This window comes from Opisthocomus hoazin, chromosome 2 (assembly GCF_030867145.1).
Source record: "Opisthocomus hoazin isolate bOpiHoa1 chromosome 2, bOpiHoa1.hap1, whole genome shotgun sequence".
Lineage (NCBI taxonomy): Eukaryota > Metazoa > Chordata > Aves > Opisthocomiformes > Opisthocomidae > Opisthocomus > Opisthocomus hoazin.
In genome coordinates, this window is record NC_134415.1 from 110,422,630 (window position 1) to 110,437,045 (window position 14,416).

Consider the following 14,416-nt stretch of genomic DNA (forward strand, 5'->3'; position numbering starts at 1 on the left):
CTTCTGTGTGAATTTTTATAGTTATGGTAATAACTGTGCTATGAATGTTACAACTTGAAAAGCTGTCAACATTTGCAACAAAATTTAAACTAATTATTTGTACAATGAAAGCTTGACTTGACTGAGAATTTTCAATTGACTTCAACTTCATTGGGACTAAAATTAAATCCCTAGGATTTTTCTGAGCATTTGTGCTAGAATGCTGTTTCTCTTTTATAAAAGGAAAACAATAGCTTAGTTTCAGGTATAAGGAAAGGAGAGAGGTTATTTAAGATTACTCCCAGGATTTTTAATGTCCCATTAACATCAGTGCGAATCATCTGAATACAGAAAATGTGTATCCCTGTAGCACAGAAATCAAAGGAGGGTAACAAAGGCTAAAGTAAGCGTTTGACATTTGTGAAATGAAGAAAACATAAGCAGGAACAGGGGAGATGCCCTGTACTGCCACTTCTAATCAGATAATCCATATATGCAAACCAGAAGATCCTTACATGCGATGCCTTACGTGCAAAGGCATTGCAAAAAATCCACAGTAAGTTTTCAGATGTAGGAATAGTTAGGACTGAAACCTGTAAGTCAGAACAGAAATAGATGTTTACAGAAAGGCTGAAACATTAATATTCTCACTGTTTCACCTCTTAACATTTGTACAGAAAAGTACATTGTTTTTCTACGGTGCAGAACAGGGGTAATGGAAAGTATGACAGAGTCTAAAAGGAATATAAACCCCACATAAATCGTATGGTTGCGGCAGCAGTAAATGGGATTAAATACTCGATGATTAGCTGTGACAGTGATCCTCATGGCGGCTTGTCCCTCTGTGTGCTGGCAGCTGTGGAGAAGGAAGCAGCAGGAAGCGGTGGCACAGTTTACGCTGATGGTCATCCCAGTGAGCCTGCTGGCACTGGGAGCAGCAGTGGCAAACCTCAGGCAGGATCCTGTTTACCACCAGCTGTGTTTTATGGGCTTTTTGTTTAGCTGCACTTGCGATTATTTTGGATAGAACTTTCACCAAATACAGCTTTGTAAGTTCTGTTTCCAGTTTTCACACAGATTTTTAATACAAACTCTGAACAGAGTTAATGTGTCGGATTCTTTTGTGGCTTACTAACCTCTGGTGATCAATCCTGCCAAAACCAGACGTGTTTGTCAGTGGGCAGCTACTCTTTCTCTTAAGGATGCAAGTTTTAAAAATTGCCTTTTTTCGTTTTTTCCTCAAGACTACTTTTCTTTCATGTTTATCTTTTCCCCTGTTATTACTGTTAGTTCCTCTGTTTTTCTGTTCTTACTGTCTTCTCTTCTTCTCTAGTAACACTGTTACACCAAGAACCATTCCCGTCTTTCCATATCCATACCTCTACTTTTCTGCTTTCCTTCACCAAGTACAATCTTGCCTCTTGCCCTCCAAATCTAACTTTTGTACTTGCATAGAAATGTGAAACTGTTGATAATTTGTTTAAGATCGTATACCTTTTTCCAGCACAAGCCTTTCATAAATATGCTTCAAATATACCTAACACAGGATTTTGGATTCATGCTGTCCCACCACCAAAACGCTTGTGCTTATGTACATGTTATCTCCTTTGGCTTCTTGCTGTGAAATATCATTAGGATAATCTGGCAGTGGTTCTGCTACGGCACTGGAATGACTTCAACATACTGCTGGTGTTGGAGAGCAACAGTTAAAAGCAAGGAACAGTCCCAGCAAGCTCAGAAACTAATTGATTGAAATATTGTATAGACATTTGAAAAATCCCATTCTTTTTAAATTTTGTAACATACTAATCAGCTATATACAAATTACATATGTAGGTATACCTTTTGGATTTCTTCTGTTGACATTATTCCTAAGGAACCTCCCTTGAGAACAGAATGCTAGTGTACGCGTTTGTCAGTAACGGACTCTTGTTACAGGACATAGTGCTTTTGAAATTTGGGTGTAAACAGACTGTTCCATCTTTTTACATGACATGACATGCAATCAGTTTATAAATAAGACTCTGCTTCCCTTTTTAATAATGGCTGTCTAGCTTCTCTGATTTTTGCTTTTGAATATGAGATTGCCATCTAAAGTGTAACAACTTAAAAACTTGCCATCATCCTGCTTGGTTCCTGTCTTATTTGGCCATTCTGTGCTGATTCCACTGCTTTTTCTAGAGGCTCAGAAATATAATACAGTTTTATTTTTCATCTTGTTATGTAGCTTATCCTTTTCTCCTCTATAATGCATCTAAATTCTGTTTTTCTTTGTTAATTTCAGTAATTAAAATAATTTTGTTTTCTTATTGAAAAGTTATCTCCCATACTCAGTGTTTCAACCAGTTTGTACTTCAGAAATGTTCTGTTTGTTAAATACAGAAAGTATTAAAAAGTTACTGATCATCACAATTATGTTCAAGAGCTGCAGCCCAGACTAGAAGAAAGTTTAGCAGAGGTTAAACTTAAACATGCCATTAAGTCTTTGGATAAAGCATGAAATTGGACTATCGCATTTCTTTCTAAGCTAGCAGCCAAATGCATGGCTAAAAGGATTTTCACTTCTAACCTCTGGGTTTCTCTGAGCGACTGGTCTGTAGAAACAGTAACTACAGATGTAAGAGTGGTGGGGTTCCCCCCCGCCTTTTTTTTTCCTGGGCTTACTTGAATGCTTAGGAACTATATTTTAAATCCTGTTGTACTCCTGTGATTAATCTTTGCCTAAATCTTGCTATGTCCAGTAGCGCTAGAAACCAATACAGTATGAGCAGTTCTTACTATAAAGGTGTATGGATTTCTTTGCCATTGCAGAATTCACATGAGGGTGATGAAACCATAGAATTTAATTTTGCCACTTTAAATTTAGAAAGAAGCTAGAAATATTTACACCCACTTTATTCAGAAATTAAATAGTTCAATATATCTTTGGTTAGTTGGTTTTGGCAGAACAGCTCAAGACAGTTTAATAGAATAGAAAAAAAAATTTATGCAAAAGCTTGAAAAATAATGAATGTGGTGGCCCTGTATCAGTAGAAAGGACAAGGATAGCGGAACTGGGATGAATCAAAACATGCTATTCCATTACAAAAAATGTGATGCCTTTATGTTGTCCATAGTCAGTTACTCTAGGTTAAGAAAATGGGTGGCTGTCTCTTAATGAGACCTTCATTTACCTTTTGATATATCAACAGGAACATTTATTAACCAGCTGAAGTCCTACCGGGGTAAGCTGCATGGTACCAGTGATAGAAGTGATCATATTAATTTTCTGAGCATCTTTTAGCTGTTTCTTAAGTAGTCTCCAAAGAGAATGTTCTTGCGGTCTTTTTTGTCTATTGCTAAGTGGTTTAGTTTGAAGTGTGAAATTTCTGATTTTTTGTGTAAGCATAGGAGCATCTTTGCATTCTTAGGCTATTTAATTCTGTGCTACTGTCTGGTTGCATGAAATATGAGATGTAGTAATAAGCATGCAATTTACTTGAAGATATTACCTAAATCAAAACAAAACTGGGCAGTTTTTCTAATGGCTTGTGCCTTGGCTGTTTTCTGGGGTGGAGTCTGTATTGTATTCTAGCATATTCAACTATGTGGCACTATTATGCAACATTGATTAGAATTTTTAAGAGGGCAATTTTTATTCAACAAGACATGCTGAAAGTTCATTTTCAAAACATGCTTTACAGGATTCATATATTTGTCTGATGTTTTGAGAGGTGCATGAGGATGACAATAATCAATCATTCCTAATTAGCTCATGACACAGTGTGCTTGCAGTAATTAAACAAGACATTACTGCTTACTTTCTAATGATTAAGATCACACAGATTGAGAGCCAGCTGTTAATCATTTTTCTTGCAAGGCTAATGTCGTTAACAGAAAATCCCAACAATCTGCCCCTAAGGCTATTTTTAAAAGAGCTTTTGGTGGACAGGCGGTGATGTAAGCAAGAAAACAGACTTTTAAATTCTGCATTTTCTGTTAACCTTGAGTTAATATTCTTTCTTGTAGATTTATGTGTGCCACTTAAATATTTAGGAAAACGTAAATATTTAGGAAAACCTCTGTTTGAATTGCTGGAAAGTGATGTTGTCATGCTGCAGTTAAAAACTTCTAAAAAGTTGTGACGCTGATGTACCCTTTGCAACTGTATGTTGGGAAATTTCAATCCATAATGTCATACATGCAGATATTTAAAAAGAAGTAAGAACAATCTTTATGGAAACAGTAATTTCCAAGGTGCATATTCCATATACATAATGCATATCCCATATACAATATGTGCTTTTGGGAAAAATACACTCAAAAGTTTCTTAAATTTCTGTTCTTGACCATCTTTGTTTCTGATGCTGATTCTTATCATATAAAGCATTGAAAACTTACAATATACTGTAGTTCAATATCTTTAGTCTTTGTTTACCCACCCTGGAATCACTGATGTCCATCAGATATATTCATCAGATATACTGGCTTTGCTGTGAATGTGAATCACCTCTTTAAAATGGGTTATCAGGAATTTGCGATCTTGACTAATTGAGAACAGTGATGGTGAGTACTAAGAAACTGTGAAATGGGGTTACAGCGCTAACAAAAATCTAATGTCAGTCATGAAATGCTCAAGAGAATTTAAAAATAGTAAGAAAAGGATAAGTACTCTTACTAGCTGCTTGCTTACTGAGACCATAGAGAAGTTAGGGTTTTTTTGCTTAATTTTGGTAAGCTTTTGGCTTGAGGGTTTTCTTGTTTTAAATAGGAGCTGAAGAAGATGCGTATGTTCTAAATACATCTTGAAAGTTAGGCAGCTGTTAAGTCAGTTTGGTTGTATATTATTCTAGATTAAAAGGGTTTTTTTCTGATTTTGCAATATTGATAAGAATCCACGGTTAAATTGCATTGGCAGTTGCTTTCCAACTGGAATGAAATTCAGAATTAACTTGGTTTTTACTTTAACTTGAAATATTTCCCTTTGATCACAGATGAAAGCTGAAGGGCTGGACTGCTGGGGCAGCCACCAGTTTCATCCGCAGCAACGGTGCAACCAGGGTGCTGGTGCAGGTGTCCCCGCTCCAGTTCTTCTCTGTGTAGGGAAGGGAGGTGGAAGGAAGCAGCTGGCAGTGACCTGCAGGTCTGCCTGCACGTGGAGGGGGTGAAATGGGGGTTGTGGCCCCTGCCATGACTGTCAGTCTGTCCATCGTAGTCCTGGCCCTTGGGCTCTGAGATGGGACAAGCAGGAGTGGTGGGCCTAATGGATGCAATGGCAGCACTGCTGGACCTGATGGATGTGATGGCATCGTCGCATCCTTCTGTACATGGAAACTGGATGGTCATGACGCTGGTAATGGTGTGCAGTAGTACTTTAGAGCAGAACAGCGTCTGATCCAAAGCACTGGTCTCATACAAATTATTTCTGTATCATCTTCTGACTTTTTTACCTGTAGTGAATGTAATGACTAAAAGCAGTGGTAATGACTTTTTTCCTGATCTTTTTCTTTAGTTAGATAGCCATGTTCAGTATGCATTCAACTGTCAAAACAAACAAAAAAATGTAATTTTTAAAACATTATTATTATCAGTTTTATTATTATTTTGACACAAGGAAAAAAAATTACCTGTTAGTTACTACACTGTTGCTAGTCTCAGTCTAGATGGGTGAGTGGACAACTGCTTGAATGCTTAGGCTGAGGGTGGTGGTTAATGGATTATCCTCCTGGGTTCCCATGGCAAGTGGTGTTCTTCAGGTGTCTATCCTGCAGCCCGTTCTCTTTAACATCTCTGTCAGTGATCTGGAGGAGCTCACAGAGAGCTTGCTGATGACACCAAATTGGAGAGTCCAGTCAGTACACCATTGACAGAGACCGGGGCAGGTTAGAGAAATGGACTGCCAGCAAATTCAAGAAACTCATGAAATTCGACAATGTCAACTGCCAAGTCCTTCACCTGGGAAGGAAGAGCCCCTGGCAATGATACAGGCTGGGGCTTGCCTGTCCAGGGAGCAGCTCCGCTGCAGAGGCCGCTGGGGTCCTGGTGGGCAGTGAGTTGTACTTGGGCCGGCAGTGAGCCCTGGCAGCAGAGAAGTCAACAGCATCCTGGGCTATGTTAGGAGGAGCACAGCCAAGGGATCAAGGGCAGGGATTATCCCTCTCTACTCAACACTCACTACACTGTGTCTAGAATACTGTATGCACTTTTGGTTCCCCCAATACAAAAAAGACATTGATAATCTGGAGCAAGGTCCTTGCAGGACTACCAAGCTAGATTGAGGCTAGGATCATTTGCCTTTTGAGGGAGCTGGGCTTGTTCATCAGGGAGGAGGCTTCAGCAGGACCTAAAGGCAGCTTTTCCATGTCAGCAAGGAGGATATCTAGAAGATAGAGCCAGGTTCTTCACAAAGATACATGAATGGACAGGAGACAACAAGCAGAAATTGAAATTGGATACAAGGAGAAGCTTTTCCTCATGAGAAGAACACTAAGCAGTGGAGCTGGTTACCCAGCAAGGTTGAGCAGTCTCCAGCCTTAGATCAGCCTGGACTGAGGGCATAGTTGCACTGCTTTGAGATTGGGCTTCAAACCTCTCAAGGTCCATTCCTTCCTGTGATGTTAAAAGGAGGTTTTCTGTCCTCATCTACAGAAGTCTTGAACTACCATTTTGTCTTCCATAACATTTTTACAAATGGTTTTTCTGACTTGTTTGTAGAACCCCTCACTCACCTAGTACTGGGGAACCGTAACCTATCCAAATAGTCTGTTTAAGGGCTTCATTTTCATTATAGTCAGAATTTCTTAAAGGAAAGAGTATAAAGATTAAAGGGTTTTGTATCAGCAGTTGTGAAACAGTGTCAGGAGGAGGAAAAGCTGTAGCATGCTAAAGCTAAGGAAAAGGACAACTCCATGTGTATTTACAGGAAAAACATACTCTGTAAGGGAGTGCTGTATCACTAATTTCAGAAAGTTATAATTACTCTCTGTCTAGTATCTGCTTTTAGTTTTACTGAACGGTTCTTTGTCTGCACACAGTGATAATGAAATCATTAATTTTCTGCTTTCCACAGCTGTGTTACTGCTCTCACTACATATCTGCTGTCCTTATCCATTTGTTCCATACTGGTCCATTGAAAAGGCTGTATTTGTGTTTAGTCAAGGCCCCTTAAGCCTGGAATTGTCCTCTTGTCATAAAAGATGAAGGTACAGTTCTTTTTAGGGTGCAGTGTTCCTTCAGAATAAATGCTATAATAATTGTAATTATTAACAAATTTTATTGTAAATGTCACTCATCCATTGTTAAGGCACGTAAATTATAAACTTCTTCAGGTCTTAATAGTTATTTTTCATCTCTCCTATGGTAGCTGCAAGCTGTTCAGTGCAGGTGTCCTACTAAAGCCAGTCAGGCTTTGTCCTGAGTGCAGAGGTTCAGTCATATGCAAGATGTCACAGAATTCTGAATATTAGCATCAGAGAAAAATAGATCTGAAAGAAATTGTCTTTTCTGGGATTTTGCCCTGTGAGAGAATTAATACCAGAAGGATTTTGGCAGATGTTTCATAGAATCATAGAATCATAGAAAGTTTTGGATTGGAAGGGACCCCTAGAGGTCATCTAGTCCAACCCCCCTGCAGCGAGCGGGGACACCACTAACTAGATCAGGTTGCTCAGAGCCCTGTCCAACCTGGTCTTGAATGTTTCCAGGGATGGGGCCTCCACTGCCTCTCTGGGCAACCCGTTCCAGTGTTTCACAACCCTCATTGTAAAGAATTTCTTCCTTATATCTAGCCTAAACCTACCCTGTTTTAGTTTAAAACCATTACCCCTAGTCCTGTCACTGCTGTCTCTACTAAAAAGATTGTCCCCATCTTTCCTATAGGCTCCCTTTAAGTACTGAAAGGCTGCAATCAGGTCTCCCCGCAGCCTTCTCTTCTCCAGGCTCAACTCTCTCAGCCTGTCCTCATAGGAGAGGTGCTCCAGCCCTCAGATCATTTTTGTAGCCCTCCTTTGGACCCGCTCCAACAGTTCCATGTCCTTCTTGTGCTGAGGGCTCCAGAGCTGAACGCAGTACTCCAGGTGAGGTCTCACCAGAGCAGAGTAGAGGGGCAGAATCACCTCTCTCGAACTGCTGGCCACACTTCTCTTGATGCAGCCCAGGACACGGTTGGCCCTCTGGGCTGCCAGCGCACATTGCCGGCTCATGTCCAGCCTTTCGTCTATCAGTACCCCCAAGTCCCTCTCAGCAGGGCTGCTCTCGATCCTTTCATTCCCCAGCCTGTATTGATACTGGCGATTACCCCGACCCAGGTGTAGGACCTTGCACTTGGCCTTGTTGAACCTCAGGAGGTTCACACAGACCCACCTCTCCAGCTTGTCCAGGTCCCTCTGGATGACATCCCGTCCTTCTGGTGTCTCAACCGTACCACTCAGCTTGGTGTCATCTGCAAACTTGCTGAGGGTGCACTCGATGTTGCTGTCCATGTCATTGATAAATATATTGAACAGCACCGGTCCCAGTACAGACCCCTGAGGGACTCCACTCGTCACTGGTCTCCATCTGGACACTGAGCCGTTGACCACTACCCTTTGTCTGCGACCATCCAACCAATTCCTTATCCACCGAATGGTCCACCCATCAAATCCATGGCTCTCCAATTTAGAGAGAAGGATGTTGTGGGGGACCATGTCAAAGGCTTTACAAAAATCCAGATAGATGACATCCATAGGTTTTCCCTTGTCCACCCTTGTTGTTACACCATCATAGAAAGCCACTAGGTTGGTGAGGCAGGACTTGCCCTTGGTGAAGCCATGCTGGGTGTCTCGAATCACCTCCCTGGCCTCCATGTGCCTTAGCATATCTTCTAGGAGGATCTGTTCCATGATCTTCCCAGGCACAGAGGTGAGGCTGACAGGTCGGTAGTTCCCAGGGTCTTCCTTTCTACCCTTTTTGAAAAGGGGCACAATGTTTCCCTTTTTCCAGTCACTGGGGACTTCCCCTGACTGCCATGACTTTTCAAATATCATGGAGAGTGGCTTGGCAACTACATCAGCCAGTTCCCTCAGGACTCTGGGATGCATCTCATCAGGTCCCATGGACTTCTGTACATTTAGGTTCCTCAGGAGGTCCCGAACCTGGTCTTCACTTACAGCTGGAGGGATTTTACCCTCCTGGTGTCCTTTATGCCATTCATTGACTCGGGAGGGGTGAGGAGAGAGGTTGCCAGTGAAGACTGAGGCAAAAAAGTTGTTGAGTACCTCAGCTTTCTCCTCATCTGCTGCTGCCAGTTTGCCGGTCTCGCTCATGAGCGGGGGTACGCTTTCTTTGACCACCTTTTTCCGGCTGACATACCTGTAGAAGCCCTTCTTGTTATTTTTTGCATCCCTTGCCAAGTTCAGCTGCAGCTGTGCCTTGGCCTTCCTGACCCCATCCCTACACAACCGGGCAGCATTCCTATACTCTTCCCAGGAAGCCAGTCCCTGCTTCCGCTGCCTGTGCAGTTCCCTCTTCTTCCTTAGTTCGACCAGCGTCTCTTGCCTCAGCCATGCCGGTCTCTTCCCTTCTCTGCCCAACTTCTTACACTTGGGGATCGAGAGCTCTTGCGCTCTCTGGAATACATCCTTAAAGACCTGCCAGCTTTGTTCTGTTCCCCTGTCCCTGAGGACCGTTTCCCAGGGAGTTTGTTCAGTTTTCTCTCAGAATCCCTTAGCGATGGATGTCCGTAATCTGTCCCAGCAGTCTGTTCAAGGACTTCAGTTTCCTTGTAGCTGGAATATGTTAAAAGGAGGAGAATTCTGAATTATTTTCGTATCTGATTTTTCCGTTTGTCTTTGCAAGAGATTTTGAAGTACTTAAAGCTGTCATTATGTTCTCTTGTCTCCTGTCTTTAAAAAAGGCAGGTTCCTGCAGGATTACTTATAGGTCCTGTTTTCCAGGTCTGGGATCACTTCTAATTTTTTTTTACTTCTCATGACCCTTTTCAGTTCATTACCTCTTCTGTGTAGTGTAGCCATGAATCAACACTGACATAATACATTATAAAAGGAGACAATATACTGGGATGTATTAAATGCAACACTGGTGATGGATTACTTCATGGGAATGAAATTATTCCTCCCTTGCATTCAGCAGTGTTTAAGGAACCTCTGTACTATCCAGCTGAAAAACTGTGTTTGCTTCTGGACATCATCTTGTGAGAGTGAGAAAAAGCACATCAGTAGGCAAGAACCCAAACGAGAGCAGTCAAAATACGTGTTTGTCTTTATTGCAACAACAAGATACTGATGGCAATATTTAATGTCAGTCCTTACTGCTACCTACCCATTTCCTATCTTTAAGAAATGATGAAGAAAATCTTTGCTTTGCAAGTGACTGTTCTTCCTAGAGTGTAGCACCTTGCACTTTTTTTTTTCTGCTACACTTCATCCCATTTTTAAAATCTTTTTTTTTGTGTTAGTCAAGGCTATTTTAAATTTGAATTCTGTCTCCTTTGAGAAAACGTCAGTGACTTTTGATTACGATAGTAGATGTGCTGTAGAAAACATATCAAACCAGTTACGAGAGTTAATCGGAGCCTGCTGTAACTTAGTGGTCAGAGCACTGGCTCTGTGGGATGGCCTGAAGCTCGCTCTCTACCTAATCTGAAGTGATGTAGGATAAAAATCAGTGACTCCAGTTCTCATGTGTCTTAATCAAGTGTTCCAACCATCAGTATACCACAGATATGGAATTTCAACAGAGTGGATCGTGCCCCTGTACTCGGCACTGGTGAGGCCGCACCTGGAGTACTGTGTTCAGTTTTGGGCCCCTCACTATAAGAAAGACATTGAGGTGCTGGAGCATGTCCAGAGGAGGGCAGCGAGGCTGGTGAGGGGTCTAGAGAACAAGTCTTAGAAGGAGCGGCTGAAGGAACTGAGGCTGTTTAGTCTGGAGAAGAGGAGGCTGAGGGGGGACCTTATTCCTCTCTACACCTACCTGAGGGGAGTTTGTAGTGAGGCAGGTGTTGGTCTCTTCTCCCAGGTAACTAGCGACAGGACAAGAGGCAATGGCCTCAAGTTGCATCAGGGGAGGTTTAGATTGGATATTCGGAAAAATTTCTTTACTGAAAGAGTGATCAGGCATTGGAACAGGCTGCCCAGGGAGGTGGTGGAGTCACCATCCCTGGAGGTGTTCAAAAAAAGGTGTGGATGTGGCACTTCAGAATATGGTTTAGTAGGCATGGTGTTGTTGGGTTGGACTTGATGATCTTCGAGGTCTTTTCCAACCTATGATTCTACGATTCTATGAAAATGGAAGTTTGGTTTAGAGATGCCTACTTTGAAACAGATTTTGCAGCCGTGAGCTTTAGGCTACAGATAAAGTGCATTGAAAGAGCTATTGTATTTGGAATAGGGTCTGTAAACATTATGTGAACAGGGAGCTCTTTAAGGCAAATACACTGGCTAGGGACCTGCCTTAAGTAGTTGACAATAAAACTGATAAAAGGATTCATCATTTCTAGCTCCCTCTATGTTTTCTTCTCTGTGGTATTAACAATTTTTTAACTTGCTTGAGAAAGTAGGCTTCAATGTCTTTTTTTTCTTTCAAAAAGAGAGCAGTGACTAAGCTTGCTTAAAAGTTACAACTACTGCGATGCTTGAGCTCCTGATCTCCTTTTCCTCCCAGCACATACGTGGACATGCAAACGCACACTGCACACCCCTCTTCCTGAGGTCAGTGGCTAGAAAACTGTCAGAGATATGAAAATCAACATTTAATTTCCTCATCTACCCAAGTGAGTTTAGATTTATATTCCTCTACCTCTCGTTGTAAGCACCTAAAGTCTATTGAGATGCAACTCCCTGTGCACTTTCCATGTGGATTTTATTACAAAACACATGTAAATTTCATATATGATCTCTAACATTACTACATCATTTTGGTACATTATTTCCAGTTTTCAATCCTCACTTTCTGATACCAGTTGTTAGAACAGCTTCTGTATAGACAGTTTTCAAATGTGAAGTCAAGGCGAACATAGCGTAGTTAAAATGCTGAATATACGTGTACATGCAAAGACTAAATTCCAGTCAAAAGATCATTGCTTGAAGAAGCACTTTGTCTGGCCTGGGATTTCCCAACTAGTTATGTATGCCAGCTCTTTAACACAAATTGAGATCAAGGGAATGCGCTGAACTCTGATTCACAGCCATTTATAATGGTCTAAAAAAAGCTGACTTGAAAGGCTGAGAGAAATCTAGATTAATCCTATTGAATCTGAAAGCGAGTAATGTATTGCTGCACGTCATCTTGGATCACGTCAGGAGTTAGATGGAGTGTGAGGTAGGTATTGGATTTAATAGGAACAGATAAGCTTCAGTGAGACTCAGTTTAAGTAGTGTGATGGAGAATGTTGAACTGTTTAATCAATAACTCTACATATTTCATTCGTTTCTTGATCGTCTGTTACAAATGAAAGTTCAGGGTGTTTTTCATTGTGTTACTTCTAAACACATGTAATAATTACTAGCCAAAGAAACCTTCTGGGTTTAGGCTGTGTGAAGAGCTCGCTAGAGCTCTGTTCTCCAGATGTTTCTGTATAGCAAGCTCCACTACGTCAGCAAAAGGAATAGTGGTTACCAGTCCGGGTGGGATAGTGATGCACAGCCTCTGAACAGCAGCTAAATGAGGGGACAGTGCTTTTTCGAGGCAGTTCTACTGTTTGAAAATACTTGCTGTTAGGCAGCATAGCTTTTGAGTGGATGGTGTTGGCACGGTTTTCATATGTTGTCATTCGCAAAATTGTATTGCTAAAACATCCACACATGCTGGAAATTTAAAAGATTTCAAAATCATGAGAAAATGAAGAATTACTGATTTCCAAACGAAGAATGATTCAGGCTTTACACCCTCCCTGAACTTTGCTTCCTTTGGACATTCCCAGCAAACGCTAAGGACAAGATTTGTCTGCCTGGAATTAGACACTTGTGTCCGAGTTTTTATGCTTATTTTTTGAGTCAAAGTAGAGAGCTATAGTGCGATTTGGTCCCTTCTAGATGGATCTATATAAGAGGTCAGTTAAATCAGGCTTCAGAGGTGTCTGCTGCTCACCGCTGACTTGACAGAATCTAAACGGCTATCCTACATGTGGATTTCTACACTGTAAACCTTTGGTGACATCCATTTCACGCTGAAGATACCTGCATGTGGATGTCTGCTGACATGGCTGATGTCTGTATCCTGTTATCACCGTGGAGGTTTGGTCTTGCCTCCAGTTAGAGAAGCACCTGGATGTCCTAAAAAGCCTGTGTCAGCCTTTCATGTGTGGAGGCCTTAGATATCCTAAAGTGTCTTAGGTGGCAGCAGTGGTGTCCATGGGGACAACTGCTTTGAAGCCGGGGACGGCAGAACCTCATGAGGAATTCAGCTGAGCAATTGCTCTCTATATACTTCAGGGTAAATTGAATTGCTCTCTAGGCTGCATTTTCCATTTCTACTGTAAGGGAGGCTTTGATACTTGGTTGCTGCGTAGAGCTACACCACATCTAAATTTAAGTGCCTTAAGCTTAAGCTGATCCTGCCTTTAAAGACCAAAAGGTTTTACTGACAATCACCATAGACCTTTCTCCCTAATTTTATAGAAATGAAAATATTATTACAAAGATAATATTCCATGTTTGATGTTATTTTAAAATCCCTCAGGCATTCATTCAGTGCATAAGGCATGTTTCTTCTTTGGTTTTCATTACCCTGTTCTTTACACAGTAAACTATTTAACAAAACAGATCAACAACTTGATTTTAAATCGTCTTCTGAAAACAAATGCTGCAGCTAAAAGTAAAATTAAGCTTGATTTTTCCTCACTTGCATAGAGGAAAGTGCAGTGTTGTGATGATGCTGTTATATACATTATAAACTAACAAACAAGTATTACTTTTAAATATGATCATCCATTTCAGAACAGGTGTTTTGCTTTGTCTCTTTTGTGTTATGACTGTAAAGCTCTGAAATCGTGTTAGTCTGCTTATTTTAATGAATAGCTATAAGCAGTCATAATTCCACAGTTTTTGTTTAAGGAAATCGGACTGAATATTAGTGGGAAATTTGCAAGTAAGTAAATAAATCAAAAGTTAAAACAGAATTTCTTTTTTACTACTTATGGAGAAAACATTTTTTTACCAAAATACGTGACTATCCTACAGAGTTCACAAGTTATTAGTCCAGTGATGATTAAACTTCAGAAATGTATGTCTATCTTGACCTAAACAAGTAGAAATTCTCTAACATATGTATTTATTTGTGTGTTTTACAATGTGAAAACTCAGTTTTCTACTGTAATAGAACTCTGTATCTTAAAGGCAATGTTTATGAAGGGTACAGGTCATTTCAGACACAGTGGAAGGAACACTCTAAGTCAGGAACAACATGGCACTTCCTCGCTTCTTGCTGAAACTAGAAAATGTGTTCACATACATTTATACAT

At 40.9% G+C, this 14,416-nt stretch overlaps 1 protein-coding gene across 1 annotated transcript in view; it reads left to right on the plus strand.

Annotated features, from left to right (window-relative positions):
* The window catches only part of SNTG2 (syntrophin gamma 2), a 323,296-nt gene that overhangs the window by 123,312 nt on the left and 185,568 nt on the right, over nucleotides 1-14,416 (plus strand). The window lies entirely within an intron of this gene.